Genomic DNA, 20,003 nt, shown 5'->3' on the forward strand with positions numbered 1-20,003 from the left:
TATTATTATTGTTGTTGTTATTACATTATTGCAATAGGTAAATTAAGACTTTAACTATAAAACTAAGCATACAAAGCTTTCATACAGGATTAACAAGTGCAGTTGGCAAAAGCAAGATGATAATTCACTCCTGGAAAACCCATTCCCATATCTTAAAACCATAATAACTTTCCAGTTTAATTTTAGATATTTGCATGAATTGTATCTGAAGATGAAGTCATAAGAAAAGGAATATGAAAATAAGGAGGAAACAGCTACAATCTTTCAATATGACACGTTTTGAACATAGGAAGATGAAAATGACATGCTTGACCTTAAAATGCAATGGTCCTTTTTATAGATCATTCTGTTTGTGTTAGGAATGTCAATCAAGTATCTCATGAATATATTTCAGCAGCTGTGAAATTTGATTAAAATTTAATGTAGCCTCACTTCTTCCCTAAGTCTGAATGAATTTAGATGGGCAACTATCTGTGAAATTATGATTTTGCTTGTTAATTGTTCATGATCTTTATATGAGGGGAAGTTACTTTGTTCTAGAAACTGATGGGGATTATATTAACTTCATGACAATTTTATCACTTGCATATTCCCGACACAATATCTAATAAGAGAGTTATTAATTGTAATAAGTACATTTTCTTCAGGAAGGTAAGAGTGTATACACACACACACACACGTGCACTTCTGAAAATTCATTATTTCCAGAGTACCCTTAAGTAAAATGGGACTAAATGCTAGCTTAATGAATAAGGATACTATAGAAATTAATGAACATTTGTAACTTATGAGATATTGAGATCTGAAAAAAATGTGTGGTCTTATTTACTGTTGGAAGATGTCTAAGGAAAGTAAGTTAGAAAACAATAATTAATAATGGATATAGAATGGTTGTCTTCCCTCATAGTGTTGTAAGCTATGTAACTACTCAGAAAAATAGATGCAATGTATCTTGCATACTAAATGGAATCTTGAAATGGTTGCGACCTCCCTTACCTAGGATTTTCTTTACCTTAGTTAATATTATTTCAAGCCCATTATATTATCATTAAAAGGATCTTGAACACTGTTGGAGTAAAGGAAATCAGAGATATCAGGTGGATTGTTACAAATATAACTGGATTTTGGTATTTTATTCAATCAATTGTTCCTGATCTTATTTATCATCTATCCACTGTGTGCTGTGTATAAGACTTGGTTCTATCGTTCAAGCTGCTTGCAGTGTCCTAAGGGAGATAAGACACATGAAACAATTAGAAAACAAGAGAATGTATTAATTTTCTATTGCTGTATGACAAATTGTCACAGATTTAGGGGCTTAAAACAACACCCATTTATTAGCTCATGGTTCTGTGGGTTAGAAGTCCAGGCAGGCTCGACTGGGTTCTCTGCTTATGGTGTCAAAACACCACAATCAAGGTATATGGAAACTTTGGGGATAATCTACTTCAAAATTCATTCAGGTTGTTGAAGATTTCATGTCTTTACAGTTTTAACACTGAGGTCTCAGTTTCTTTGCTGGTTGTCAGTGGGGGCCCACTTTCAGCTTCTAGAGGTGACCTATATTCCTTGGCACATGGATCCCTCCATCTCAAGACAGCAATGGTGCATTAAATCTATTTCACACTTCTCATTGCTCTGACTTCTCCCACTAGTTAAAGGAAATTGTCCATAGGGTATTGGGGTGGCCAAAAAGTTCGTTCGGGTTTCCCGTGACATCTTATATATTGTTTCCCCACCATTTTACTTTCAACCTATGGTTGCTTTGGATCTCAAGTGTCTCTCTTGTAGACAACATGTATTTGCATCATGTATTTTTATCTATTCTGCTGATTGCTGTGTTTTAATTGGAGTGTTTATTTATAATTAATGTAACTACTGATAAAAGGGACCAATATCTGCTATTTTTTTCTATATATATATTTTTTTGTCTTTTTTGTTCCTCTGTTCTGGCATTATTGGCTTCTTTTGTTCAAAAATTTTTATAGTGTACTGTTTTTATTCCCTTCTTATTTCTTTTACTATATTTTAAGTTATTTTCTTAGTGGTTGCCCTGGAGTTTACAATTAACATTAAAACAATCTAGCTTCAAAAACATCTAGCTTCAATTATTACCAACTTAACTTAAATAACATAGAAAACTTTACTCAAATATAGCTTCACTTCCTCTCCCTGATTTTTGCTATTTTATACAAATTTACATACTTGTATATAACTTTATACAAATTATATACATTCTAAGTCAGTTAAAAACAGATTTGAAATTATTATGCATTTGTCTTCTACATCAGATGGCGCATAGGAGATAGAAAAAATAAATAGATTAATACTATTTCATATTTATGTATGTTGTTACATTTACTAGTGTTCTTTCTTTTTTTGGTGAGGATTCAGATTACTTTCTAGGGTCCTTTCATTTCAACCTGAAGAACTTTCTTTGGTATTTCTTGTGGGGCAGATCTGCTAGTGATGTGTTTTATAAGTTTTTGATTATCTGGGAATTATTTAATTTTTCTTTAATTTATGGAGGATACTTTTACTAGCTATATAATCTTTTCTAAAAAATTGAGGTAAGAACACTTAACCTGAGATCTAACCTTCTAACAGTTGTTTAAGTGTACAACACAATATTGTTACCTATAGGCACAATGTTTTATAGCAGATATCTGGAACTTAGTCATCATGCATAACTGAAACTCTCTACCAGTTGAATAACAACTCCCCATTGCTCCCTTCCCTCAGCCCCTGGCAACCACCATTCTACTCTCTGCTTCTATGAGTTTGAATATTTTACATACTGCATGATTCTACTTATAGAAGGTATTTGTGTGACTGGATGATTTCATTTAGCATCAAAGTTCATACATGTTGTTCCATATTGAAGAATTTTCTTCTTTTTTAAACATGCATAATAGTCTGATTTGATTTGTGACCCAAGATATCATCTCTCCTGGAGAATGTTCCACGAGCACTTGAGAAGAAAGTGTATTCTGTTGTTTTTGGATGGAATGTCCTATAAATATCAATTAAGTCCATCTTGTTTAATGTATCATTCAAAGCTTGTGTTTCCTTATTTATTTTCATTTTGGATGATCTGTCCATTGGTGAAAGTGGAGTGTTAAAGTCTCCTACTATGATTGTGTTCCTGTTGATTTCCCCTATTATGGCTGTTAGCATTTGCCTTATGTATTGAGGTGCTCCTATGCTGGGTGCATAAATGTTTACAATTGTTATATCTTCTTCTTGGATTGATCCCTTGATCATTATGTGGTGTCCTTCTTTGTCTCTTGCAATAGTCTTTATTTTAAAGTCTATTTTGTCTGATATGAGAATTGCTACTCCAGCTTTCTTTTGATTTCCATTTGCATGGAATACCTTTTTCCATCCCCTCACTTTCAGTCTGTATGTGTCCCTAGGTCTGAAGTGGTTCTCCTGTAGACAGCATATATACAGGCCATGTTTTTGGATCCATTCAGGCGGTGTATGTCTTTTGGATGGAGCATTTAACCCATTTACATTTAAGGTAGTTATCAATATGTATGTTCCTATTACCATTTTCTTAATTGTTTTGGGTTTGTTATTGTAGGTCTTTTCGTTCTCTTGCGTTTCTTGTCTAGAGAAGTTCCTTTAGCATTTGTTGTAAAGCTGGTTTGGTGGTGTTGATTTCTCTTAGCTTTAGCTTGTCTGTAAATGTTTTAATATCTCCTTCAAATCTGAATGAGATCCTTGCTGGGTAGAATAATATTGGTTGTAGGTTTTTCCCTTTCATCACTTTACATATGTCCTGCCACACCCTTTTTGCTTGCAGAGTTTCTGTTGAAAGATCAGCTGTTAACCTTATAGGGATTACCTTGTATGTTATTTGTTGCTTTCCCTTGCTGCTTTTTTTTTTTTTTTTTACATCTTTATTGGAGTATAATTGCCTTACAATGGTGTGTTAGTTTCTGCTTTATAACAAAGTGAATCAGTTATACATATATATATGTTCCCATATCTCTTCCCTCTTGCATCTCCCTCCCTCCCTCCCACCCTCCCTATCCCACCCCTCTAGGTGGGCACAAAGCATCGAGCTGATCTCCCTGTGCTATGTGGCTGCTTCCCACTAGCTATCTGTTTTATTTTGCGTAGTGTATATATGTACATGCCACTCTCTCACTTTGTCACAGCTTACCCTTCCCCCTCCCCATATTCTCAAGTCCATTCTCTAGTAGGTCTGTGTCATTATTCCTGTCTTACCCCTAGGTTCTCCATGACATTTTTTTTTCTTAAATTCCATATATATGTGTTAGCATACGGTATTTGTCTTTCTCTTTCTGACTTACTTCACTCTGTATGACAGACTCTAGGTCCATCCACCTCATTACAAATAGCTCAATTTCGTTTCTTTTTATGGCTGAGTAATATTCCATTGTATGTATGTGCCACATCTTTATCCATTCATCTGTTGATGGACACTTAGGTTGTTCCCATCTCCTGGCTATGGTAAATAGAACTTCAGTGAACATTTTGGTACATGACTCTTCTTGAATTATGGTTTTCTCAGGGTATATGCCCAGTAGTGGGATTGCTGGGTTGAATGGTAGTTCTATTTATAGTTTTTTAAGGAACCTCCATACTGTTCTCCATAGTGGCTGTATCAATTTACATTCCCACCAAAAGTGCAAGCGGGTTCCCTTTTCTCCATACCCTCTGCACCATTTAATACTTGTAGACTTTTTGACTATGGCCATTCTGACCGCTGTGAGGTCATTGTAGTTTTGATTTGCATTTCTCTAATGATTAATGATGTTGAGCATTCTTTCATGTGTTTGTTGGCAGTCTGTATATCTTCTTTGGAGAAATCTCTATTTAGGTCTTCTGCCCATTTTTGGATTGGGTTGTTTGTTTTTTTGTTATTGAGCTGCATGAGCTGCTTGTAAATTTTGGAGATTAATCCTTTGTCAGTTGCTTCATTTGCAAATATTTTCTCCCATTCTGAGGGTTGTCTTTTGGTCTCGTTTATGGTTTCCTTTGCTGTGCAAAAGCTTTGAAGTTTCATTAGGTCCCATTTGTTTATTTTTGTTTTTATTTCCATTTCTCTAGGTGGGTCAAAAAGGATTTTGCTGTGATTTATGTCATAGAGTGCTCTGCCTATGTTTTCCTCTACGTGTTTGATAGTGTCTGGTCTTACATTTAGGTCTTTAATCCATTTTGAGCTTATTTTTGCGTATGCTGTTAGGGAGTGATCTAATCTCATACTTTTACATGTACCTCTCCAGTGTTCCCAGCACCACTTATTGACAAGGCTGTCCTTTCTCCACTGTACCTTCCTGCCTCCTTTATCAAAGATAAGGTGACCATATGTGCATGGGTTTATCTCTGGGCTTTCTATCCTGTTCCATTGATCTATATTTCTGTTTATGTGCCAGTACCATACTGTCTTGCTTACTGTAGCTTTGGAGTATAGTCTGAAGTCAGGGAACCTGATTCCTCCAGCTCCGTTTTTCTTTCTCAAGATTGCTTTGGCTATTCGGGGTCTTTTGTGTTTCCATACAAATTGTGAAATTTTTTGTTCTAGTTCTGTGAAAAATGCCAGTGATAGTTTGATAGGCATTGCATTGAATCTATAGATTGCTTTGGGTAGTAGAGTCATTTTCACAATTTTGATTCTTCCAATCCAAGAACATGGTATATCTCTCCATCTGTTTGTATCATCTTTAATTTCTTTCATCAGTGTCTTATAAGTTTCTGCATACAGGTCTTTTGTCTCCTTAGGTAGGTTTATTCTTAGATATTTTGTTCTCTTTGTTGCATTGGTAAATGGGAGTGTTTTGTTGCTTTCACTTCCAGATTTCTCATTATTAGTGTATAGGAATGCCTGAGATTTCTATGCATTAGTTTTGTATCTTGCTGCTTTACCAAATTCATTGATTAGCTCTAGTAGTTTTCTCGTAGCATCTTTAGGATTCTCTATGTATAGTATCATGTCATCTGCAAACAGTGACAGCTTTAATTCTTCTTTTCTGATTTGGATTCTTTTTATTTCCTTTTCTTCTCTGATTGCTGTGGCTAAAACTTCCAAAACTATGTTGAATAAGAGTGGTGAGAGAGGGCAACCTTGTCTTGTTCCTGATCTTAGTGGAAATGCTTTCAGTTTTTCACCATTGAGGACGATGTTGGCTGTGGGTTTGTCATATATGGCCTTTATTATGTTGAGGAAAGTTCCCTCTATGCCTACTTTCTGCAGGGTTTTTTATCATAAATGTGTGTTGAATATTGTCGAAAGCTTTGTTTGAATCGATTGAGATGATCATATGGTTTTTATCCTTCAATTTGTAAATATGGTGTATCACTTTGATTGATGTGCGTATATTGAAGAATCCTTGCATTCCTGGAATAAACCCCACTTGATCATGGTGTATGATCCTTTTCATGTGCTGTTGGATTCTATTTGCTAGTGTTTTGTTGAGGATTTTTGCATCTATGTTCATCAGTGATATTGGCCTGTACTTTTCTTTCTTTGTGACATCCTTGTCTGGTTTTGGTATCAGAGTGGTGGTGGCCTCATAGAATGAGTTTGGGAGTGTTCCTCTCTCTGCTGTATTTTGGAAGAATTTGAGAAGGTTAGGTGTTAGTTCTTCTCTAACTGTTTGAAAGAATTCGCCTGTGAAGACATCTGGTCCTGGGCTGTTGTTTGTTGGAAGATTTTTTATCACAATTTCAATTTCAGTGCTTGTGATTGGTCTGTTCATATGTTCTATTTCTTCCTAGTTCAGTCTCAGAAGGTTATGTATTTCTATGAATTTGTCCATTTCTTCCAGGTTGTCCATTTTATTGGCATATGGTTGCTTATATTAATCTCATAATACTTTGTGTTTCTGCATTGTCAGTTGTTACTTCTCCTTTTTCATTTCTAATTCTATTGATTTGAGTCTTCTCCCTTTTTTTCTTGATGAGTCTGGCTAATGGTTTATCAATTTTGTTTATCTTCTCAAAGAACCAGCTTTTAGTTTTATTGATCTTTGCTATTGTTTCCTTCATTCCTTTTTCATTTATTTCTGATCTGATCTTTATGATTTCTTTCCTTCTGCTAACTTTGGGGGTTTTTTTGTTCTTCTTTCTCTAAATGCTTTAGGTGCAAGGTTAGGTTGTTTATTCGAGATGTTTCCTGTTTCTTAAGGTAGGATTTTATTGCTGTAAACTTCCATCTTAGAACTGCTTTTGCGGTAATCTTGGTTGTAGGTATTTCTCCTTCATCACTTTAAATATGTCCTGCCAGTCCCTTGTGACTTGCAGAGTTTCTGCTGAAAGATCAGCTGTTAAATTTATGGGGATTCCTTTGTGTGTTATTTGTTTTTCCCTTGCTGCTTTTAATATGTTTTCTTTGTATTTAATTTTTGATAGTTTGATTAATATGTGTCTTGGCATGTTTTTCCTTGGATTTATTGTATATGGGACTCTCTGTGCTTCGTGGACTTGATTAACTATTTTCTTTCCCATATTAGGAAAGTTTTCAACTATAATCTCTTCAAATATTTTCTCAGTCCCTTTTTTTTCTCTTCTTCTTCTGGAACCCTTATAATTCGAATATTGGTGCATTTAATCTTGTTCCAGAGGTCTCTGAGACTGTCCTCAGTTCTTTTCCTTCTTTACTTTTTCTGCACAGTGGTGGTTATTTCCACTATTTTATATTCCAGTATTTTGTCTGTTCTTCTGCCTCAGTTATTCTGCTATGATTTCTTCTGGAGAATTTTTAATTTCGTCTATTGTGTTGTTCCTCAGTGTTTGTTTGCTCTTTAGTTCTTCTAGGTCCTTGTTAAACGTTTCTTGTATTTTTTCCATTCTATTTCCACGAGTTTGAATCATCGTTACTATCATTACTGTGAATTCTTTTTCAGGTAGACTGCCTGTTTCCTCTTCATTTGTTAGATCTGGTGGGTTTTTACCTTGCTCCTTCATCTGCTGCCTATTTCTCTGTCTTCTCATTTTGTTTAATTTACTGTGTTTGGCGTCTGCGTTTCTCAGGCTGCAGGTTCGTAGTTCCCATGGTTTTTGGTGTCTGCCCCCAGTGGGTGTGGTTTGTTCAGTGGTTTGTGTAGGTTTCCTGGTGGAGGGGACTGGTGCCTGTGTTGTAATGGGTGAGGCTATATCTTGTCTTTCTGGTGGGCAAAGCCACGTCTGGTGGTGTGTTTTGGGGTCTCTGTGAACTTGGTATGATTTTAGGCAGCCTCTCTGCTAATGGGTTGGTTTGTTTTCCTGTCTTGCTAGTTGTTTGGCACAGGGCGTCCAGCACTGGAGCTTGCTGACCGTTGGGTGGAGCCGGGTCTTAGTGTTGATACGGAGGTCCCTGGGAGAGCTCTCACCAGTTGATATTACATGGGACCGGGAGGTCTCTGTTGGTCCAATATCTTGAACTCCTCTCCTCCACCTCAGAGGCTCAGGCCTGACACCAGGCCAGGGCACCAAGACCCTGTCAGCCACACAGCTCTGAAGAGAAGGGAGAAAAAAAAGGAAAGGAAAACAAAAATAATAATAAATAAATAAAATTATTAAAATAAAAATGTAAATAATAATTTAAAAAAGAAGAGAGCAACCAAACCAATAAACAGATCCACCAATTATCACAAGCACTAAAAACTAAACTAAGATAAACATAAAAATCAGAAGCAAATCAGGTTCAGACAGCAAACCCCAAGTCTACTGTTGCTCCCAAAGTCCACTGCCTCAATTTTGGGAACATTCTTTGTCTATTCAGGTATTCCACAGATGCAGGTACATTAAATTGATTGTGGATATTTAATCCGCTGCTCCTGAGGCTGCTGGGAGAGATTTCCCTTTCTCTTCTTTGTTCGCACAGCTCCTGGGGCTCTGCTTTGGATTTGGCCCCTCCTCTGCGTGTAGGTCGCTGGAGGGCGTCTGTTCCCTGCCCAGACATGAGGGGGTTAAAGCAGCAGCTGATTAGGGGGCTCTTCTTCATTCAGGTCAGGAGGGAGGGAGGGGTACAGTAGTTATAATTAGAATGCGGGGCGAGCCTGAGGCAGCAGAGGCCAGTGTGATGTTGCAACAACCTGAGGTGCGTCATGTGTTCTCCCGGGGAAGTTGTCCCTGGATCGCGGGACCCTGGCAGTGGCGGGTTGCACAGGCTCCCAGGAGGGGAGGAGTGGATAGTGACCTGTGCTTGTACACAGGCTTCTTGGTGGCTGCAGCAGCAGCCTTAACGTTTCATGCCTGTCTATGATGTCCCTGCTGATAGCCACGGCTCGCGCCCATCTCTGGAGCTCGTTTAGGTGGAGCTCTGAATCCCCTCTCCTTCCGCACCACAAAACAATGGTCTCTTGCCTCTTAGGCAGTTCCAGACTTTTTCGTGGACTCCCTCCTGGCTAGCTGTGATGCATTAACCCCCTTCAGGTTGTGTTCATGCAGCCAACCGCAGTCCTCTCTCTGGGATACGACGGAAGCCCGAGCCTCAGCTTCCAGGCCCCGCCCGTCCTGGTGGGTGAGCAGATAAGCCTGTTGGGCTGGTGAGTGCTGGTTGGCACTGATCCTATGTGTGGGAATCTCTCCACTTTGCCCTCTGCACCCCTGTTGCTGCGCTTTCCTCCATGGCTCCGTAGCTTCAGCCCACCACCTCCTGTCTCCGCCAATGAAGGGGCTTCCTAGTATGTGGAAACTTTTCCTCCTTCACAGCTCCTTCACAGTGGTGCAAGTCCCATCCTTATTTTTTTGTCTCTGTTTTTTCTTTTGCCCTACCCAGGTACATGGGTATTTTTGTGCCTTTCGGGAAGTCTGAGGTCTTCTTCCAGCGTTCAGTAGGTGTTCTGTTGGGGTTGTTCCACATGTAGATGTATTTTTGATGTATTTGTGGGGAGGAAGGTGATCTCCACGTCTTACTCCTCCGCCATCTTGAAGGTCCCCTCGAGATTTTATTTTTGATAGTAACTCTCAACAGAGAAATAGAAACTGTTCATTCACTAAGATGACTTTCTTTTACTTTTTTTTAACATCTCTATTAGAGTATAATTGCTTTACAATGGTGTGTCAGTTTCTGCTTTATAACAAAGTGAATCAGTTATACACATACATATGTCCCCATTTCTCTTCCCTCTTGCATCTCCCTCCCTCCCACCCTCCCTATCCCACCCCTCTAGGTGGTCTCAAAGCACTGAGCTGATCTCCCTGTGCTATGCGGCTGCTTCCCACTAGCTATCTATTTTACGGTTGGTAGTGTATATATGTCCACGTCACTCTCTAACTTTGTCCCAGCTTACCCTTCCCTCTCCCCGTATCCTCAAGTCCATTCTCTAGTAGGTCTGCATCTTCATTCCCATCTTGCCCCTAGGTTATTTTGACAATTTTCTTTCTCTCTCTTTTTTTTTTTAGATTCCATATATATGTGTTAGCATACAGTATTTGTTTTTCTCTTTCTGACTTACTTCACTCTGTATGACAGACTCTAGGTCCATCCACCTCACTATAAATAACTCAATTTCGTTTCTTTTTATGGCTGAGTAATATTCCATTGTGTATATGTTCCACATCTTCTCTATCCATTCATCTGCTTTTTTTTTTTTTTTTTTTTTTTTTTTTGCCGTACGCGGGCCTCTCACTGTTGTGGCCTCTCCCGTTGCGGAGCACAGGCTCCGGACGCGCAGGCTCAGCGGCCACGGCCCGCGGGCCCAGCCGCTCCGCGGCATGTGGGATCCTCCCGGACCGGGGCACGAACCCACGTCCCCTGCATCGGCAGGCGGACTCTCAACAACTGCGCCACCAGGGAAGCCCTCATCTGCTTTTTTGTTTTGTTTTTAACATCTTTATTGGATTATAATTGATTTACAATGGTGTGTTAGTTTCTGCTTTATAACAACGTGAATCAATTATACATATACTTAAAAAATATGGGTTAAGTTTGGATTTCATTTTGAGTTAGTTCCTATTGAGTTTCCTAACCCTGAGAATAGATTACATTTTTTATTGCTTTCAAAGTATAGTAATTTCTGGAATCCAGATAGTTTAGATATGTTTTAGTGACTCTGAGTTCTGCTTTATTCTTCTGGGGAATTTTGTTGTTATTGGTCTTGTAGGCAGTTAGCTTGGGCCAAATATCAGACTCTGTCCACCCTATAATGGGCAGCAGCAGATATTTCTTCCCAGTTCTTATAGCTTTTACCTGCTGTATTTTTTTTTAATGTGGCTCCCTGCATTTTCCCCTGAAACTGTATATTTATTTCCTAAACCATAAAGTTGGACTGCCTTTATAGACAGATTTTGGCATTAATCCTCTCTGTGGTTTCCTTGCTTCTGAGGATTCTACTCTAAGTTTCCAACTGATTGACCATTGTTGGGCTCTGTCATCTAGTACCTTAAGCCAGCAAGACTTCATTTTCTGCTTTCCAAGGTGGTCTTCTTTGGGGAGTACTTTAAAAAGTAGCAATCTCAAAAAGTTCATCCACTACAGCTTTATCTTTGGGTTCAAAATTCTTCTTTAGGCCCTGTCAGTTTTTTCTTTTTCATTTTCTTTGTGTATTTCTTTTTGCTGTGTCACCTGGCTTCTCCCTTGCCCCTATGTATTTAGTGGATAGGAATAGAGTTTACATTCAGATTTTGGGTCTCATTCTTTCTCATATCTTTTGCTTCCAGAATTTCTACGTTAAATTTCTGGCTGCTTTTCCAGTACTAAGCTCTGCTCTCTGTTCTTTGTCAAACTGGTAAAGCTACAATTTTCTGCTCACCATGGGTGTGGTTTGGAGAACTCCCTCAGAAAAGAAAAGTGCAAACTTGCCTTTCTTGCCTCTTGCACATACAGTTTTTCAAGAAGAAACTCCTCTGCCTTTGCTCTTCTTTTGGATGCTTTCCAGCACCTTTAAAAATAGTTGCTTTTTATTATTAGTCCAGGTTTTATAAATGTTATCTGCACACAACCACGTCCCTCTTCTTCTATCATGGACATTTTCTCCAAGAAATACGTTTCAGAGAAAAAGAGTATGTGTATAAACAACTTCACTCTAACATTTTGTATCAGTGAAAGTTGAATAGTAAAGTAACTTATGAAAAATCATATCAATGCATTATTATGCAGTTAATGAGATGATTATGAAGGCTGTGCAAAACAGAAAATGTGTACTATATAATATTGATTAGAGAAAAATGTAGAATTATATCTTCAAGACACATGTTGACAATACGTAGTAGAGCATGTGAAAAACATAATCATTTATTTTGAGTGTAGGATTATGAGAAGCTTCCCATTCATTCATTCATTCAACAAATATGGTGACTACTACTAATTACCCCGTACATAAATAGCTGAAACAAGAATATTACCATTCTCATGGAACTTAAAATCTTATAGAAATGCATATACAAACAAAAAATTGTTATAATGGACAAAATTGGCAAATGTATAAGCTGGGCATTACGTATTGGGAATAGAAAGAAAAAGATCTTAAGTATTTAACTCATTTTTTTTCTATTAGAAACTATTACATTTCTTATTCAAATAGTAATAGGAAAGAAAAAAGATATATATCTGCAGAGTAGGTTGTAACTTTAGCTGACTTTTCAGGGAAGACTAGACTTTATCAAGTTGGCTCTGAGCTGGTAAACAAACTGTTTTAGGTCCTTATTTATGTATTGTATTAAATATAACAGAACCAAAAAAATTTAAGCATTTGCATTATGATATGCAGTTTTATATACTACAGCCCTGACATATTACATTCATGGCTTCTGCCTTCTAGATTTTTTACAACCTAATAGTACTGACTTAAATGAAAGTGATATGAGTCATAGGTTACAGGAAATGTAGTATTTGGCAACCAGTGCTTGTATACACAGATTATATACATATGCATAATACATATACATGGTTTGTTAAATGTGTCCTTTGATTAACCATAAGCCTTGATCTATGGCTTCAAAAAGAAGATATCCCTAAGAATAATGTGATTCTGAAAATATTAACTTAGAAGCAAAGTAGAATTCTACTGCTTGTATTTTAGTTGTTAATATACATTTTCTATCATTGCATCCTTTTTTGTTCATGTTAAGCTCCTTGAGGGAAAGGGCCATATTGGAGTCATATTCTTATTCTCTACAGTTTTTGCACAACGCCTTATACATAAGTACATCATTTCAGAAATATTTTATAACTTTTTTTTTGCTAAAAATGTAATATATGCATCTACAGGAATATGAAGCAGAAAAGATCTTTTTGATTCACTTGAAAACATAACCAAAAATATTTAAAACTGTTTTAACATCTATCACCATCTCACTTGTTGTTTTCTTCTCCCTTCTTCCCCTCTGTCCCTATTTTAAACTACAGCCAGCTGTCTTATCTTGCAAACTGTACATATGCAGTGATATTAGTATGGCTGACACTGAAAGAAGCAATGAGGGCATGTGTGAAATAAAGTTAATAGACTCTTAAGTCAATTCAATACATATTTCAAGGCTGCTTAAAAGGAAAATCCATCCATAGCTATTTATGCATTTGTACAGCAACAATTACTTTGATAGAGGAAAGACTTTTTAAAATTATTCTAGGCTAAGAATAGAGGCCAGAACAATTGACTTCAAGACCGAAGAATAAAGCCTAGACTTTTAAAAGTATATCACAAATTATTTAGTTTAAGCTCAACCTTGGATGAATTGTGTAGCATAGTTCATGTTGGGTATAAGTGATATATAAGTTGAAAAATATTTACTAAGCCCTAATATGTACCAAGTTTGATATTAGGTGCTAAGGTTTCAATGGTGAAATAAATAGTCTCTGCCATCATGAAGCTTACATTCCAGCAATCATAACTAGTCTAATAATTAACTTTGGTCATAATGATCAATAACATATTGCCCTTAACTTAGCATAATTAGCATAGAATCAGAAATAAATAACAATTACTTTACTCGTATTATTTACTGCAAACATCTAAAGAAGTAGGCTCAATTGGAAGTTATATTTAGAATAATTGTTCTTTTAATTTAATAGTAATAATAGCTGATATTTAGTAATTGCCTACCACTTCCCACACAGCACTCTAAGCCACTGACAGGTATTAATTTATTTAATTCTCACAGTAACCCTGAGAGGCATTACTATGATTATCTCCATTTTACAAATGGGGAAACTGAGGCTTGAGGTCAATAAGTTGACCAAAGTCATTTAGCTGTAAAGCAACAGATCTATTGAAACCCAGGTATTCTGGTTACAGGGTCAGTGCCTTCTATCACTCTTCAGCTCACCAGTTGTCTAGGATTTGGGACAGAGTTACAGAGAAGACAACGTGAAGGTTATTTTCCAAAGGTGTCAAGCACCATTTAAAAATGTTTTAATTCTAGGAGAAACAAAATTCAAGTGCACATCTGTGTGTACGTGAAGGATCAAAAGAAAACTATTATAACTTTAATAAATTCACTTTATTATTGAGATTTGTGTAAAGTTGATTACAAACAGCATTGCCAATTTACATTATTTCTCTGGTTAAAAAATCTCTCAGAATGTTGCAGTGATCCCATCATTAGTTGTATATCTAAATACATATTTCTAATTCACTCCATAGACCTATTGTTGAGTATACTATATACAAGAGGCTGGGGATATAAGGAGTTTAGAAGCTAGGGGAGAATAAAAGGAAACTAAAATGCATTTCAGTGAGTGCTAAGGAGAGCCCTGTAGCTGTTCTGTTGGACCATAACTGCTTCATGATTATGATCGCTTTTTAATACACTTATCAATTTTAGAACAGATTTAAATTTACAGAATTATTGCAAAGATTGTACAGAAACTTCCTGTATGTCCACTCCCAGTTTGCTCTATTAATATTGTACGTTAGTACAGTACATTTGTCGCATTTAATGAACCAATACTGATAACATTATTATTACCTAAACATATAGTTCATTCAGAATTCCTCACTTATTTCCCTAATTTTTTTTCTGTTCCAGAATTCCATCCAGGATACCGCATTACCTTTAAAAATGATGATTCCTTAGGCTCCTTTTAGCTGTGAGAGTTTCTCAGACTCGCATTGTTTTTGAAGACCTTGACAGTTTTGAGGATTACTGATCAGGTATTTTGTAGAATCTTTCTCAATTAAGATTTGTCTAGTGTTTTTCTTATGATTAGATGGGAGTTATTGGTTTTGGGGAGGAATTTAACAGAGGTTAAGTGCCACTTTCATCACATCACATACTATCAACATGACTTATCACTGTTGGTGTTAAACTTGATCACCTGGTTGAGGTAGCATTTGTCAAGTTTTTCCACTTTAAAGTTACTCTGTTTCCCCCTTTTCAAACTGTACCCTTTAGAAAGAAGTCACTATGAACAGCTCACATTTAAGGAGTGAGGAATTACGCTCATTTCGTTGAGAGTGGAGTATCTACGTAAGTTACTTGGAATTCTTCTGCGAAGGAGATTTGTCCCTCCTCATCCCACCCCTGGTTTATTTATTTATTCAATCATTTATTTATATATAAGTGTGGTCTTATGGGTATTTATTTTACACCTTAGCTTATACTCCAGTATTTTTTATTTTTTATCCAATATTTATTTTGTTCCTCAAATTCTTTCAGCTATAGCCATTCTAAACTTTTTCAGTTGGCTCCTGTACCCCTTTGACCTACTCCAATTATTTTTAAGCAATTTATTTCTCTGTGGCACTACAAGGGAGCATAATTTCTTAGGTGGCCTGGACAGTCTTCAGGATGAATTGAAATTTTGCCCTGAAATTTAAAAGATCAGTGGGATTTTATGAGATTCAGAAAGTTCCTCCATGCAAAGGGGGGAAGCATATTCAAAGACATAGAGATGTGAAAGAACATGGTATCCTTAGAAAAGCAGTAATTCTGTGTAGCTGCTTGGGAAGGTGATTGGACTCAGAAGAATGATTGGAAAGATAATTTGACGCTGACTTTTGTGTTAAGATTCTTCCAATTTAGACTTTCTCTTTGTGTCTCTAAGAATATAAAACAAGAACGTAGAGTCAATTGAGAGAACTTACTAGAAATTAATATACACAGTTTTTTTTTCACAAGTTTAAAGTTAGCTAACGAACAGCACTAAAAAGAGGAAACCGTATCTTCACAGTGAAATTTATCTTCTTGCAACTGAGGTCCAGTACTGTCACATTCTGACAGCATATCAAAACTGTAAGAAAAATGATTGGGAGGCTGGGACTTTATAACTGCTAAAACAATATAGAAAAAAACTCTCCCAAGATGGCAGCTTTGTGATTCCTAGTCTTCAGGGTGGTTATTTATCATGGAACTTATCATTAGAGATAGCGATTGTCTCAAACTCTCTTGACACTGCATATTTATGAGACATACTTGACAAGACCTATTAAGTCATTTGATTGGCTATTCATTTAATGGGTTTTGTATTAGTCTGCTCAGGCTGCTGTAACAGAATACCATAGGCTGGGTGGCTTAATCAACAGACCTTTATTTCTCATGTTTCTGGAGGCCAGACGTCAAGATCAAGGGGCCAGCTTTGCAAGAGGGTCCTCTTCCTTGCTTGCAGACAGCTGTATTTTCATTGTGTCCTCACATGGTAAAGAGAACACAGTCTTTCTCTTATAAAGCCACTGTTCCTATCATAATAGCCCTACCTTCATGACTTTATCTAACAATGATGACTTCCCAAAGGCCCCATCTCCAAGGCTTAAATAGGAATTTTGGGGCTGGAGGGCACAATTCAGTCTTTAGTAGTTCTTTATTACATATTTTAGCATATAGCATTTGTGTAAAAATTAAATTTTATTGACTTCTTTAGTTAGGGTTTATTTAAAATATCTTCACTTAAAACATTCTAAGATTGATATATGTGTATTATCTAGTCAACTTGGTTTCAAATAAAATATAATATGGTTTTACAAATAAACACAAAAAATGACCTGAACTTTCACCACAGGCTGGTAAATTTATATTCTAACAAGAGGGTAGCAGCTGTCCAAATAGAGCTTGCAAACATTTTAAGTGCCACTTGTTTTACCAAGGTCTCTGTAAAAAACTACATTTGTCAAAATTTCAAAACAGAATCTTTTATAGTAGAGCTGAAAACTGACTTATTTAGAAACTCATTTAATACAGGTGCATATTCTTTTTAATTACAACAGATGTTATTAATAAACTGAGTGAGTATGGATCTTTTAATATCTCACGAGAGTGCGTGACAGCCCCATCTATCCATGGGGGCCAAAGAAGGAAAATTGGAAGGGTCATAGTTTTTTTTTTTTTAAATATTTTTGTATAGATTTATTTATTTTTATTTATTATTTATTTTTGGCTGCATTGGGTTTTCATTGCTGCATGCAGGCTTCTCATTGGGGTGGCTTCTCTTGTTGCAGAGCATGGGCTTTAGGCGTGCGGGCTTCAGTAGTTGTGGCACGCAGGCTCAGTAGTTGTGGCTTTCAGGCTTAGTTGCTCCATGGCATGTGGGGTCTTCCCGGACCAGGGATCGAGCCCATGTCCCCTGCATTGGCAGGCAGATTCTTAACCACTGCGCCACCAGGGAAGTCCCGTGGAAGGGTCACAGTTTTGTTTGAATTCACTGTAGGCACATCATCATCCCCAAATCAAGCAACCTAATGATATCTGCCTATTATTTACATCCTTTTTAAGGGACATCATACCGGAAAATATACTTTGTGAATTACGCTTTTATAGAAAATTTCTAATTGGGAAGGACAACTCCACACCACCACAGTAATTTACCATAACTCATGTGCTTCTTACACTGTGTAATTTACAATTGCTCTCCTTCTTGAACAGGATTAAAGTCATATCTCATGGGTGATTAGATAGCCCCTTTGTACCCTTAGGTTCAAGGAAATAAGTGGGAACAATTTTCTCTTCAATAGACAATGGTGGATAAACAAGCAAATACACGAACGTGCTTTAGAAGGTCAGCCATAATCAGCTGGCTTGGCTACGGCAGTATCTTAAACATATATACAGTAATAAACCTGATTAAGAAGACCTATTATTTCTTATTATAATATTTTCTTCTGGATTATAATAGTATACCCTTGGAATTTTCAAAGAAAATAGAGACTTTATAGATTCTTTAAAAAGATTATGTTAAAAATAGCAAACTCTCTCACTCTACCCATTCAAGATCCGAATTTATTTTTAAAGGTCTTCCATTTTTCTCCTAATGTATGGCATAGTTTTTGGAGGGAATTGTATTTGTTTGACATATTCCTTTCTCTGATTCAATCCCATACAGTATAAAAATAAATATTTTTCAATTAAAGATTACAGTTAACGTAGTGAGCTTTGAAAAGGTCAAAACCTGAGTCTAGGCTTCACCTAGACGCATAGTGGCTTTTGCAGTATTTTATTTCTTTATTATTAATACTGTGTTTGCTCTAAAAACAGAATCAGTCAGAGAGAGAAAACAATACAAAATAGTTTATCTTTCTTACTTTCTCAAACCAAAATCTTTGATAACAGAAAGGACTTCTGGCTAGTCTTTGCCATATCCAGAAAGAAGTTTACCTTGTCAATATGTTATTTGAGATGGCATTGCTTCCTTGGTACAGTACCCAAGAGAAGGGCTGTATCCCTTTTCTAGTAATATACAACCCACACAGCAGGAAGAAGGCAGTTCATGTACTTTTGAAATAGATTTTAAACTTTGAAAAAATATGAATCTATCTGGATTGATGGTACATTGGTGTGTACCTTATCTTTGCCTGTGTACTCAAATGGTGCATCTGGCTTTAATCTGACAGCATATCTCGTGAACATACAAATCAAGCAATATCCGAGGTAATCAAGTTCTCTGTGACAACCTCAGCAATCTTTCTGTTTTAGGATGGGTGACATATCTGTCCTCCTGGATAAAGCCATGACTAATAGATGAGAATGTTAACATCTTTCATCCTTTATATCTATCCAGAGATAATTCAGAGGACAAAGGAGATAGTGTGTGCCACATTAGGGCTTGTTTTGTTCATTCTTTAGACAATTAAGTGGAGACAGGTGAATATGAAATATGGCAAAGCTCATATTTTTTTCAGCAGTAATGTTTTTACTTGAAATTCTTCCTTTGGTGAGGGAGTTTCTTACCAGCGCATTTATATATCATATTTCTATTTAAATGAAAGTTTGTAGTTCACTGTGTGATTATGTGCCATGCTGAGGCTTCTGAGAACATCTTTTCCAAGAAGACAGTCTCTAACTGGTCAGGCACCTATTCCCTTTGAAAAAAGAGTGAAGTAGGAAACTCAGACATTCAAAAAGTAATATAAGAAGCTACTGTAGACTTAGGATTCCTTTTACTGCTGGAATCAATGTGTTCAAAGACAAGAATATTTGGGGATACATGAAGGATTTTTATTTTGCTTGTTAAGAAAAAAAAAGTGAGAGAAGCTACATGAAAATCACACCCATGGTGGTATTTAAAATGCATTAATTTTCTTCCCTTTTTTACTTCATTTTCTGGATTATTTTCTTTCACTTTTATGTCCTAATTCTACAGTATCATTTAGGACCAGGGATGCAATATCAATATTAGTATTTTTTCATTCTGTATATGGTGAGTGAATACATTTATCATTTTGCTTCACCTCTTCCATAATTTACAATAATAATGTTGAACTTTGGAATTCTGTAGAGGGCATGAAAATAGGACTATATCAAGAGTAATAAGTCAGGGCTTCCCTGGTGGCACAGTGGTTTGGAATCCGTCTGCCAATGCAGGGGACACGGGTTAGAGCCTTGGTCTGGGAAGATCCCACATGCCGCAGAGCAACTAAGCCCGTGCGCCACAACGACTGAGCCTGCGCTCTAGAGCCCGCGAGCCACAAATACTGAAGCCTGTCCACCTAGAGCCCATGCTCTGCAACAAGAGAAGCCACCGCAATGAGAAGCCTGCGCACCGCAAGGAAGAGTAGCCCCTGCTCACTGCAACTAGAGAAAGCCTGCACACAGCAATGAAGACCCAACGCGGCCAAAAATAAATAAATAATTTTTTTAAAAAAGACTAACAAATCTCATATTTTTGGCTTTCATGCCAC

At 36.9% G+C, this 20,003-nt stretch overlaps 1 long non-coding RNA gene across 3 annotated transcripts in view; it reads left to right on the forward strand.

Annotated features, from left to right (window-relative positions):
- LOC307181032 overlaps window positions 1–20,003 on the forward strand; it is a 387,448-nt gene that overhangs the window by 76,598 nt on the left and 290,847 nt on the right. For all 3 annotated transcript variants that reach the window (XR_013825844.1, XR_013825845.1, XR_013825846.1), the window contains exons 2-3: window positions 14,923–15,047; window positions 15,289–15,363. This is a non-coding gene — a long non-coding RNA (uncharacterized lncRNA). The remainder of the gene's footprint in view (window positions 1–14,922; window positions 15,048–15,288; window positions 15,364–20,003) is intronic.

This window comes from Stenella coeruleoalba (assembly GCF_951394435.1).
Source record: "Stenella coeruleoalba genome assembly, chromosome: X".
NCBI classification, from domain to species: domain Eukaryota; kingdom Metazoa; phylum Chordata; class Mammalia; order Artiodactyla; family Delphinidae; genus Stenella; species Stenella coeruleoalba.